The sequence below is a fragment of the Schistocerca americana genome, chromosome 5 (assembly GCF_021461395.2).
Source record: "Schistocerca americana isolate TAMUIC-IGC-003095 chromosome 5, iqSchAmer2.1, whole genome shotgun sequence".
Lineage (NCBI taxonomy): Eukaryota > Metazoa > Arthropoda > Insecta > Orthoptera > Acrididae > Schistocerca > Schistocerca americana.
In genome coordinates, this window is record NC_060123.1 from 259,786,175 (window position 1) to 259,799,310 (window position 13,136).

The 13,136-nt window shown below is 40.6% G+C and overlaps 2 non-coding genes across 2 annotated transcripts; one reads left to right on the forward strand and one right to left on the reverse strand.

The window, feature by feature from the left end:
* Positions 1 to 3,407: 3,407 nt before the first annotated feature.
* Positions 3,408 to 3,482, reverse strand: Trnas-gga. The gene has a single exon. It is a non-coding gene; the product is annotated as a tRNA-Ser (tRNA).
* Positions 3,483 to 3,642: 160 nt separating this feature from the next.
* On the forward strand, positions 3,643 to 3,719 carry Trnas-gga. The gene has a single exon. It is a non-coding gene; the product is annotated as a tRNA-Ser (tRNA).
* Positions 3,720 to 13,136: the final 9,417 nt, after the last annotated feature.

Below are 13,136 nucleotides of genomic sequence, written 5' to 3' on the forward strand. Positions count from 1 at the left end.
TTAGGTGCAAAAACGTAACATCGGAATGCAAGAGAAAAGTATGTATAAAATCATTTATTCCTAAGATATGGATGTGAGGCATGTACACAATTCCTGATAATATTAATTCCTAAAACATTAAAGAAAAGCATCGAAACATACACCGTTATAATTTACACCTAAAATCATTGGTGTGAATCATTCATACAACTGCTGTTGCCTGATAACTGATCGCAATAACTCATGAAACGGTACACGTTTCGCAGTACACCCGCGTGCCCACGTGGTTTGTGGAGACGCAATTTCTAGGTATCGTGGCCAAGTTGCAACTATATCTCATCACACAATCATGAACAGTTAACATTCTTTAAAACAAACATGAGACCGGACAGTTAGTGATGGCGGTAGCCCAACAAACTTTAATGTTCAACCACGTGGTCGGCTCCCCACGGACGAACGATACATCAAGCGAGGCAAATTTATGAGAAGGCTAAGCTATTAATGCTTAGAGAAATGAAAGCTTATATAGGCACAGCTGAAGGCAAACATTCATACAGAAGCGAGTGCTCACTTCTTATCGACGCCTTTGAGTGGCGCTCTTCCGGTGGATCCAAGACTGCTATAGAAATTTACTAAAAGAAAAATCTGCCAAAGTTTTGCATTCCTTGCTGCGACAAGGCAAAGCAAAAGCGAGACCAAAAGCTAACAGCTCTCCCCTCGCCAAGTAACAACGCGCCACGCGGGCAGTCTAACTCACCCTTCTTCGACTGGAGCACAGCTGTGGTCGCTTCCCGTACCGGCGGCAGACTGCCTCCCTTTTACTTCTCCAGCCTCTTCCACGCTCCGCGTGGCCCGGAAAACCCAAAGAAGCCATTTCAGGCACCAACCTAACGCAGGTGGATTTCTCACAAGTAGCGCAAACCTCTTTGCCTACTTGATCACTACGAGAGTTGGCTATTCTGTACACCTGCTGCTGAATCTGTATGACTACCGCAGACTTTCTGCAGCAGACTACGCCACCGTCCAGCAACGTGACACACAACCACATTCATTCAATCGCACCATTATGAGAGTTATGAGGAAAGAGAAACAAGGAAATGATGGAGAAATGCTAGTGAAAATGAGCTACCGAACTAATGAAAGGTGGGTACAGGACCCTTTCAAGGTGCGTTTACTCCAACATCCAATGGCGGTAGGCGGTGTGTACAATGGGGCGGGAATGACAGCATTATAATGGAGTTAGATTTCACTTTTTCCACCACATTGATATCAGTATGAGATTGGTGATTATCGAGCAACATCAAAATCGGATCTGCAGGTGATGGTTAAGTATGTTTGATAAAATGATCCGTATATTTCACAAACTCCGTAGCTGTCACCCATCCTGAACTGTTTCCTGCGCCGATAGATTCCGGTAGTCCGCCTTTTATAAACAAATCCTTGTATTTAAGCCTTAGGAAAATAAACGTGGTAGGAACTGCATGATCTAATGCATTTACTGCCAGTTCCGCTGTAACCAATGTCCTTCGTTCCACAGATACTGTGGCTTCAACTTGCTTCATTCCCTTCTTGGCAATAATTTTCCTCGGCTTTAGCACTGAGATAAGGTGGAAATTTATATTTACCCAACAACTGTGCTCAGCTTAGTAAAAAATTCGGTAACATTGTGTTTGTTAAATGATGTCGCCCTGCTGGCACTCGTTGTCTCCGGTGTTCTTATTGGCAGGTGAGGATGTCTTTTTAAAAAACCAGTCAGCAAGTCTCGACCAGTTTTTCTATGTTCGTGCCACGAAGGTGGAATATTGCGACCATTGAATTTCAGTGCACATTCGTAAGCTAACTTTTTGACTTCTTCTGGCAGAAGACCAAAGGAAACTGAAGCACCTTGAACAGATATTGTGGTAACACATCTTCCTGTTCTCCAGTAAAGACAAATTTTACTTTTTTGTAACCAATCCCTATATTTTCTAAACCAAATCTTAACTTTTTGACAAGTCTGTGTAAAGTAATTCGACAAATATCTAATACTTTTGCAACAGTTCTTATTTTCCTGCCATCGTTGAGAACTGCATCCGCTGCTTTTTGCTTGAACTCCTGTGACACAGAACCTCGTGTTGTTTTTCGGGTATACGTCCTCATAATACAAAAGAAAAAAATTACCATATTTATATTCCATTGGTGGTACAAATGAATTGGGACAAGTTGTCCCGAGGTCATAACGTGCCCGCGAAAAACGGAACATCTAGCTCCAGTCACACATGTTGAAATAAAAGCAAGATATTGGTTACGTTACGGAACATAGGTAATTTACGCAAGGTGTAACAAAAGAGTAGATAAATTTTTGCAATAAAACACTGATACACTAAAGGCTACTCGTTAAAATTCGTGATATAGATCAAAAATATCAAAAATGAAAATAACAACTTCGTGAACCAGCGACGCACGTGCTATCGTTCCTATGCTCCGGAGACCACTAGCCTGTTTACGATGGCTGCCGTCGGTGCTCTGTGGCTCAAATGGCTCTGAGCACTATGGGACTTAACATCTATGGTCATCAGTCCCCTAGAAGAGAACTACTTAAACCTAACTAACGTAAGGACATCAGACAACACCCAGTCATCACGACGCAGAGAAAATCCCTGACCCCGCCGGGAATCCAACCCGGGAACCCGGGCGCGGGAAGCGAGAACGCTACCGCACGACCACGAGCTGCGTACGTGCTCTGTGGCGTTTCATTTCACGACGTGTTTACTTCATGTTCGTATCTCTTTCCGTCGCGGAATTATTGAAGTCGGAACTACTTACCTAGGTTACTTCTAGACCCGCTCTCCCCTGCTTACTAACTGCAAAGAATCTGAAATTAACGGCTTGTCACTCTATCTCACTTGAAACTTTCACAACATTGACACTGAGAATACTGACATTAAAAAATGAGAAATAAAGTGTTTTCAATACTTTATTGTGCAGAGAACAAATGCCCAAAATAACTCACGATATTTTGTTGTAAAGTACAGGTGGAAACCTTAGTCCCAGTTCTTCTCAAGGATTTCCGCGATATCTGTGCGGAAATCTTGCACGGTCCAGGTGGACTCAGCAGCCCACAAAGCCGAACCAGGAAGCTTCCTGGATGCCGCGACTGTACGATAATAACTCAAGGCGTGGAGACAAATCTCACTCGATTGGGGTTGATTTTTCGTGCTGACTCCAGAAGGTGTAGCACGCCCCTCTATCATCGGCTACGCACGTAACCATGATCGCGTAAGCCTGCCGTAATTAGAAAATCGAGGCACTCGTTTCTGAAGTAATAACTGATTAATGGCGAAAGTGTACAACACGTTATTGTTACATACAATTTACTCCAACTTCATTCTTACGTAAATTTTGAATGATAGTCACAAAGTTGAAACTTCCTGGCAGATTAAAACTGTGTGCCGGACCGAGACTCGAACTCGGGACCTTTGCCTTTCCCGGGCAAGCGCTCTACCGACTGAGCTACCCAAGCACGACTCACGCCTCGTCCTCACAGTTTGGAAGGTGGGAGAAGAGGTACTGACAGAAGTAAAGCTGTGAGGACGGGGCGTGACTCACGCCTCGTCCTCACAGTTTGGAAGGTAGGAGAAGAGGTACTGACAGAAGTAAAGCTGTGAGGACGGGGCGTGAGCCGTGCTTCGGTAGCTCAGTCGGTAGAGCGATTGCCCGGGAAAGGCAAAGGTCCCGAGTTCGAGTCTCGGTCCGGCACACAGTTTTAATCTGCCAGGAAGTTTCATATCAGCGCACACTCCGCTGTAGAGTGAAAATTTCATTCTAGAAACATTCCCCAGGCTGTGGCTAAGCCATGTCTCCGCAATATCCTTTCTTTCGGGAGTGCTAGTTCTGCAAGGTTCGCAGGAGAGCTTCTGTACTGTTTGGAAGGTAGGAGACGAGGTACTGGCAGAAGTAAAGCTGTGAGGACGGGACGTGAGTCGTGCTTGGGTAGTTCAGTCGGTAGAGCGCTTGCCCGCGAAAGGCAAAGGTCCCGAGTTCGAGTCTCGGTCCGGCACACAGTTTTAATCTGCCAGGAAGTTTCATATCAACGCACACTCCGCTGTAGAGTGACAATTTCATTCTAGAAACATCCCCCAGGCTGTGGCTAAGCCATGTCTCCGCAATATCCTTTCTTTCAGTAGTGCTAGTTCTGCAAGGTTCGCAGGAGAGCTTCTGTAAAGTTTGGGATGTAGGAAACGAGGTACTGGCAGAAGTAAAGTTGTAAGGACGGGGCGTGAGTCGTGCTTGGGTAGCTCAGTCGGTAGAGCGCTTGCCCGCGAAAGGCAAAGTTCCCGAGTTCGTGTCTCGGTCCCGCACACAGTTTTAATCTGCCAGGAAGTTTCATATCTGCGCACACTCCGCTGTAGAGTGAAAATTTCATTCTATAAACATCCCCCAGGCTGTGGCTAAGCCATGTCTCCGCAATGCCCTTTCTTTCAAGAGTGCTAGTTCTGCAAGGTTCGCAAGAGAGCTTCAGTAAAGTTTGGGATGTAGGAAACGAGGTACTGGCAGAAGTAAAGTTGTAAGGACGGGGCGTGAGTCGTGCTTGGGTAGCTCAGTCGGTAGAGCGCTTGCCCGCGAAAGTCAAAGGTCCCGAGTTCGAGTCTCGGTCCGGCACACAGTTTTAATCTGCCAGGAAGTTTCATATCAGCGCACACTCCGCTGTAGAGTGAAAATTTCATTCTAGTCACAAAGTTATTCAAATCACACAACAGAAAGACAATGAAAAGTACCACGAAATTTTTGTTAAACTACGCCAATTTATTGAAGTTATCTCTAAATTTGGTCCAAGTGGACTAACTGTGTTCATTAATTAGTTGGTTATCAGAGAAGTAATTATTATACAACGTGTCTGAAGAAATCTTGTGCTGATGAAAATAGTTCGCTACACGAGACCGACACAAAACACTCTGCGAAATAACAAAGAGAAATATTAGCGTTTTAAGTTGTTAAAGAAAATCACATTTATTAAATTACACAGAGATGCAAACAATCACTAACCTTTGGATGCGTAAGCGTTCGAGTTGACGTTAAGGCATGATGAGCGCTTCAGAAGCCTCCATTTAGATTTCTATCGACATTGTTATTTTTCAGCCTTGTTACGTTTATTACGAAATTTTACATTTATAATCGAATGAATACAGTCCTTTAAAACACACCTGTAGTTAATTTAAATTAGAAAAAAATAAAGAAAAGAGTTTGACATTAATTTCGATGGAATAGGTGTCAATTTAATCCTTGCTAATTCTGTTATTTTGGCGTATAATTATCTATATTAGATTAATATAAACGAGGAATTGCGCATTGGTGAGGTACAGCGCAAATCAATATGCATAAGGCAACCAAATACAAACAGAAAGCCGGCTGGTGTGGCCGTGCGGTTCTAGGCGCTTCAGTCTGGATCCGCGTGACCGCTACGGTCGCAGGTTCGAATCCTGCCTCGGGCATGGATGTGTGTAATGTCCTTAGGTTAGTTAGGTTTAAGTAGTTCTAAGTTCTAGGGGACTGATGACCACAGATGTTAAGTCCCGTGGTGCTCAGGGCCATTTAAACCATTTGAACAAACAGAATGAAAGAAAATGCCTAACAAAAATTTGCCCACACAGCATTTTATCGATATAAAGATTAGACTCCTTGTCATAAAGGTCTGCACATTACTGGAAATAGTCATCACAAACAAACTTACCATGTTCATTGCATACATTTTTAGGACATATTGATCAAGACTGAACAATTTTCCTTTCCAGATCAAGTGGACACATTTTTTAGGTGGATTATATTCATTTCCTGGCCACTTCTGACGCCGTATCTAGCCAATGCTTACAGGACATTTCTTCGCAAATTCGGAGTATTGTATCTGGATTTCATATGGACCAATACGTTCTAGGGCTAAGGCTTTCAAGAAAATCCTCCTTTTATGTGATTTGTCATCGTGATATTCTGGATGTTGATTTGTGTGTAAATAGAAAGCATTTACAGCTGCAACATCCATTATATTAGCCAATAAAATTAACGGCAGGCAAGTGCCTGTCTATTGCAAGTGTAAGTATGTACCTCTTGTTCAAGATACGCCACACCTAATTTTGTTTTGCTGTAAAATGAAATCATTTCTGCTTTCGTCTTTCTGTAAGTCCTATCAGCTGTGGCGTCGTGATGCATGGAACTTAGTAACACCACACTTCTTTGGTACATAACTCACAATCGTCAAATCAACTCTGAATCCAAATACTGAAGATGGAACCTCACGTATCTTTCATGGTTTCACTTGAGGTGGAGTTTGTGGTTTGTTTTGGTAAAGAGTACTGAATGCTGTAATTTTATAGTTCAATAAATCTTGAAACTGGGAAACACTGATAAAGCAGTTGTTCATCCTGACATTGCTTGAGCTTCCTCTAAGCGTCCTTTTCCAGGGCCTTTATCACATGAGCTGCAACATTATCTTGGTGAGTGTGATCTGGATTTTTTCCTGAGTACATTAGCCCACCTACACCGTATGTTGTCACTCACATGGCCAGAATGTATTTATTCCACATTTTCCTAGCTTCATTGGAATAAACTGTAGAAATCTCTAACACCATCTGAAACACAACAGCTGCTCATCTATTGCGGTGTTTTCTCCTCGATGAAAGCTTTACTTGAAGTTGTTTGTGAATAGTTCCCACACATTGCGGAAAGCTACCACATTATCATCTTCGCTCCTAGCTTGTCGGGTTCATCTATCATCAGACGTGATGGTTCTCCTTATTTCTTCAAACTTGATATAAAAAAAATTGCCATATAAACAGGGTTACCAGTGGAGTCACGAAATAATTGTGTTATAGGAACATCCCAGCTTCTCTAACTTCCAGCTAATAGGAGAATGCATTGATTTCCTCGTTCTGACACAATGTCATGTTTGAACTTCTGTAGCTGCTGAGCATCGTCCTTCCAGATTTGTGCAATGGTCAGTTTCATCAACAATGTTATTTGCGATGAAGTAATTCCAAGTATCTTTTGGCGTTCGTGTATTTGTTCCCGTAACAGGACCTCAAGGAATTTTCATTATATTATGAATAAGCGTTCTGGTAGAAGGTGGTGATGTTTTGCTCCTCTGAGTTTCGTCATGTAGTTTAAAAAAGGTTTTCAGGCTGGGCTTGACGGCTATATTATTTGGTTTCTCGGGCTGGCTTATGCTTGGTGTATTATCTGTGCTTGCAGGCTGCGCTGTATCAGCAGACCAATCTATACTTGGTAAGCCTACATCATTTACATCAAGTTTCATTACCACTTTCTTTAGATTCTGAGCTGTCCCTATGCGGGATCAGTTTCATTCTGGGAAGCAATACTACATTCACATACGTCCAAGAATTCAGGAATAATCGTTGAGACATTTGGATCGTCCACTTTTATAGTATAAGTTGGTTGTCTTTCCCGAGAAGTACTAGATGACTCGATAAGAGACGAACGTTACTTGCTTAGAGAGGAAGTGTATATAGTTACTGTGTCAGAGAAAGAGAGAAGAAAGAAGAACAGGGAGTGTTGCAAACATAATTACTTGCATCAGCTGCGAGAGAAACACCTTTGACCTCTAAGGTCAACGTCAGCAATGAGCAGGAAGTCCATTATTGTTGTTGCTATAATCTAGCACATGCGACAATTGACAGTATAAAAGTGTCACAGATACCAACATTAATAGACTGGCGGAAAATCGCTTGCTAAAGAATTAGATTACAACAGGCCTCAGAAGTCCCCTCCATGTGTTATGTGCAAAGCATTAAGAAAACATTGTTTTCATTCAATCTTTACAATAGTAAATACAGTTTTACTATGTTTCTTAATCCTAGACGTGATTTTAAGCATTAAATAATACAGGGTCCAATTACATACAATGTCAGTATGATTAAAGGGATGATTAATTCACTTTTGGGCTTGAAATCCTTCCATCATGGATCCAAAGGTTAAGAAAATAGTTACACAGTGAAATATTTCTACTAGTGTAAGAACTGCGTTACTTAACAGTAACGATTACCTACACAAGCAAAACTCATTAACTTTCCAAATAAAGTTTACAGAATTTCTATGTTTAAAATTTTTCAGAGCTATTTGTATTATTTAATAGTAATTAAATTTCAAAGCAGCTGCTATGGCAAAATAAGAACCGCTATGTAAATGACAGTAAACATTCGCAAAAGAAAATCATGATATGAGAAATTCAGAAAATATGGTTTTCGTTTGCCAACTTAAGATTATCTTACTGTTACTTTCATCCAAACTATCATTATCTGTACGCCATCTGATTTTATAGTCAACAAATTAACTAACCGACTGAGATGTCATCACTGAACAATTTACATCATTTTCCTACGAAACAAAACTGGTATAATTTTTTAACTGATTGGTCTCTCTGACAGATTAATGATATTCATTTCTATTAGAACAAGAAATTGTAGGATCCTGGACTATGTAACAGTTACTGAGACTAATGATAATATCGAAGAGCTATAATTTTACGTGACTAGTTTTATTATTCAATTTTCTCAATGAAATTCACTGGGAATGTCTTACAAAAGTTCTAAGCTACTCTAATTAGAACAGTCCTACAGGTTGTCGATGCATCTGAGACTACGGTGTCGGCGTCTACGACAATACTCCAACATTTCCAGCTGTTGAGAGGACGTTCTGGTTACTTGCGCACGGTTTTGTAGCAAGTTCTTGATGATGTTTGGAGCTTAATTCACCTGTTCACATAAGTATCTTACACTTAGTCTCGTAAAATATGACTTGGGTTCACATGCATGTGCTTCTCGTCTTGTACGAGATCCATAATTAGAGTCCGTGTCGTAAATAGTGCAGCAGAACCGAGCCTGCGCACAGTGACGTCACAAGTTTACTCTCCGACAAATATAAAAGTACCTAAGTTCCCTTGGTATTTCCTTAATCAGAGTGATCCAGTGATATAATAATTTACATAAAATTACGAAAATTGTTAAATTTCTTTTAACAATATTCACATTAAATGCGAAAAATACTTTTTGTTTCCATTCATAGGTAATTTCGCAATTACAGAGAAACCAGTGATTTTGATAGTACAGAAATCGATAACTTTTACGGAAAATACTTAAAAAAGTGTCACATATCTTTTATAGAGTTTCAGTGCACCTTTCTGTAGTACATGAATCCGTTATTTCTGCGTTTCATAATCTCCCGTCGATGCACAGAGTACTGTACATATATGTAGTCAACTTGAATATCTGCTCTTAATACGAAACTACTTGCAAAACGTGTACAATGTTGGATAAAACTGTTAAAATTGCAAACTACCGCTAATTCGATTTAATTTTGTAAATGGTTATCAGAGTAATTCTGATGACTGTGACAGACTATCACTGATGCCAAGGAAAGCAAAAAGACACATTTTTCAACTCAGAGTAAAATTATGTGTTAAAAATAATTTTTATAGAAAATTTCAGGTATTTCCTCTTCTTATGCACAGCTTAACATAATTAATGGAAAAAAACTGACGCAGGTGAAAGTTGCAAGTTTACCTTTATCTATAGAAGATCATAAAGCTAAGTGTGGCTGCGATATCACTTACGTTCTAGAAGGTTCTGGAAGTTAGAGTAAAGCCCCAACTTTCAGGGAATCACAAACAGACTGCGTGCAATTTCTAGACGTTGGAGTGGGCGATTCGGCAACTGGAATCGCGAAATAAAAGCTAAATTTGAAGTATAGTGAATTTCAAAGTAATAAGGAGAAGTACCTGTGCCATATTCCAAATTTAATATTAATGAGAAATATTTTTGTGAAGCAAAAATGTATAGAATTATAAATTTTCTGTGGGTGGAGACAGCGGGGATATGCATGTGTGACAGCCATTAGCAGCATATTGCAAATTAATTTCTTAGGCGAGTGTATATAAAAACTGAATATCGGATGAAGTATCGAACAATTTCTTGTGAAGTAGCTACATAGGTAAAAGATTCGTGCCGCGAAATAGTTGAAAAAACTGACAAGTGGCTAAGCTGTTAGAGTGATAATGGGTTCAGAGATACTGACTAGCGCCAATAGCTTGAAACATTGAAAAAAAAAGGAGTGTATTTCATTTGAGAGACTTTTCATTTCAGAAAAATCACTAAAACAGTTCCCTACACATACAAGTTGCTGACTTGAAGCCTCTGAATTTTTCTTTATAGGGACATCTGAGAACTGAAGTGTACAACGCTTCCACTGATGAGGTTAAATAATTAAAGCAAGTGTTGTAAAAATTCACGAGATGATGGGATCGGTGAAAGAATTTGTAACGCTCTCCATTGAGCCTCCAGATACGAGAATAGCTTATGGAAGAGCTGCTTTAATAGCTGGGAGTGTATAGGCAATTTTATCGTGCTGTAGTAGTACTGTTTTCCAATGAAGGCTTTGGTTAAAATTTGAACCAGTTTAAATACGGAGTCAATCGTAAAGTCTGCATATCAAATAATAATAAAAAAATACCGATTCACTACAAAGGAATTATCCGAATGGGGTGGAAATCAGTAGATGTGACGTCCATGTACATACAGACAAATGATTACAGTTTCAGAAAAAATAGATGATTTATTGAAGAGGAAGAGCTTCACAAGTTGAGCAAGTGAGCGACACGTTGGCGTGCCTCTGATCTTTATGCAAGGAGCTGTTAGGTTTGGCACTGACTGACAAAGTTGTTGGATGTTCTCCTCAGGTATAGTGTGAGAAATTCTGTCCAACTGGCGCTGTATTTTTCATAACAAAATGACGATTCAGTGCGTCGGACTAGTAATGTAACCTTTTAAAAATTTTATTGTTTTAGTGACTGTGGCTTGACGACCGTTTGTGGCACTAAACGAACATTTTAACTTGACGCTTTTTTTTGTTGTTGACAATGTTGCCTGGAATACTGTCATTCAACTTCTGAGGGTAGCAGGTGTAAAACACAGGGAGCGAGAAGCTGTTTACAATTTCTATAGAAACGAGACGAAAGTTATAAGAGTCGAAGGTCATGAAAGGGAAGTAGTAATTCAGAATGGAATGAGACAGGTTTGTAGTTTATTCCCGATGTTATTCGTCTGTACATTGGGCAAGCAGTAAAGGAAACCAAAGATTAATATGCAGAAGGTGATAAAGTTCAGTGAGAAGAACCAAAAACTTCGAGGATTACCAGTGGCGTAATTCTGTCAGAGACAGCAAATGACTTGGAAGAGCAACTGAACGGAATGAACAGTGTGTTGAAATGTAAGTGTAAGATGAACATCAACAAAAGGAATCCAAGGATAATGGAATGCAGTCGAATTAAATATGGTGATACTGAGGGTGTTAGATTAGGAAACGAGACACCTAAAGCACTAGATGAGTTTTGCTATGGCTATGGCTATGGCCGGAGTAAGGAGGACATAAAGTGTAGGCTGGCAATAACATGAAAAGCTTTTCTGAAGAAAAGAAATTTGCTAACGTCAAAAGTCGATGTGCTAGGAAGCTTTTTCTGAGTGTATTTGTATGGAGTGTAGCCATGTATGGAAGTGAAACATGCACGATAAACGGTCTAGACAAGAAGAGAATAGAAGCATTTGAAAAGTAGTGCTACAGAAGAAATCTGAAGATTAAATGAGCAGATCACATAACTAATGACGAGGTACTGAATAGAGTTGGAGAGAAAATAAATTAGTAGCACAACCCGACTAGAAGAAGAGATCGGTTGATAGGACACAATTTCAATTTAGTATTGGTGGGAAGTGTGAGTCGCGGGGGGAGAGCTCTAGAAATACAAGATTTTCCACTGTTTCTCCTACTTTTCTTGAATTCTGCTTCCAATTTGATGCATCTGTCTTTCGTTCTATGCTTTTATCTAACTATACAATATATTTTGGAGTGAAACTTACATCAACCAAGTCCGCCAGTTTCATTGACATGCAACTTCCTTCCAGGATGGTGAGCTTTACGACTAAAAATAGCTCAATTTGTAAAGTGAAAAGAGAATCTGTTGTTTGGTAGCATGCCTCATGTGATGTACCTCTTTACTTCAATGAAAACTAAACTTTGGCAAAAACGTGATACACAATCTTGTTTGAGGAAAGTCTTGAATTAATTTCTTCAATGTACTTGCTGGTAGTCGTTGATTCGCAGTTAACTTTCAAGGCCTAGTGCAGATTTCGATAGGGGACGATTCAGGCCAGGCGTAATCCCACGGTCTCTGCTGCGGCATACATATACAGCCACATGATTACTCTACAGCTCACTATTCGCAGTTAAGCGGCTGACAGAAGGTTCATCGAACCACCTTCAAGCTATTTCTCTAATGTTCCACTCTCGAACGGTGGGCGGGAAAAACGAGCGCTTAAATCTTTGCGTGTGAGCTCTGATCTCTCTTATTTTATCATGATGATAATTTCTCCCTACATGTGTGGGGACGAAAAGAATATGTTCGCAGTCGGAGGAGAAAGTTGGTGATCGAAATTTCACGCGATGATCCTGACGCAATAGAAAACGAATCATGTCCGTGGCACTCTATCCCCTGTTTCGCGATAATACAAAACGAGCTGCCCTTCTCTGAATTTTTTCTGTCCTCCGTCAGCCCCATTTGTTGCGGATCCCACGGCGTACAGCAGTACTCCACAAGAGTGCGGAGAAGAGCGGTGTAAGCAGTCTCTTTAGTAGACCTGTTGTTCAAAATGGTTCAAATGGCTCTGAGCACTATGGGACTCAACTGCTGAGGTCATTAGTCCCCTAGAACTTAGAACTAGTTAAACCTAACTTGCTGAAATGAATGCCCAGTAAACCTTTGGTTCAGTTTACTTGTTTTAGCGTATTTTTCAAATGGCTCTGAGCACTATGGGACTTAACTTCTAAGGTCTTCAGTCCCCTAGAACTTAGAACTACTTAAACCTAACTAACCTAAGGACATCACAAACATCCATGCCCGAGGCAGGATTCGAACCTGCGACCGTAGCGGTCTTGCGGTTCCAGACTGCAGCGCCTTTAACCGCACGGCCACTTCGGCCGGCTAGACCTGTTGTATTTTCTAAGTGTTCTGCCAATAAATCGTCGTCTTCGGTTTGCCTTACCTATATTATCTATTAGATCGTTCCAATTTAAGTTATTTGTAATTGTAGTCCCTAAGTATTTATTGAATGAACAGGCCTTAG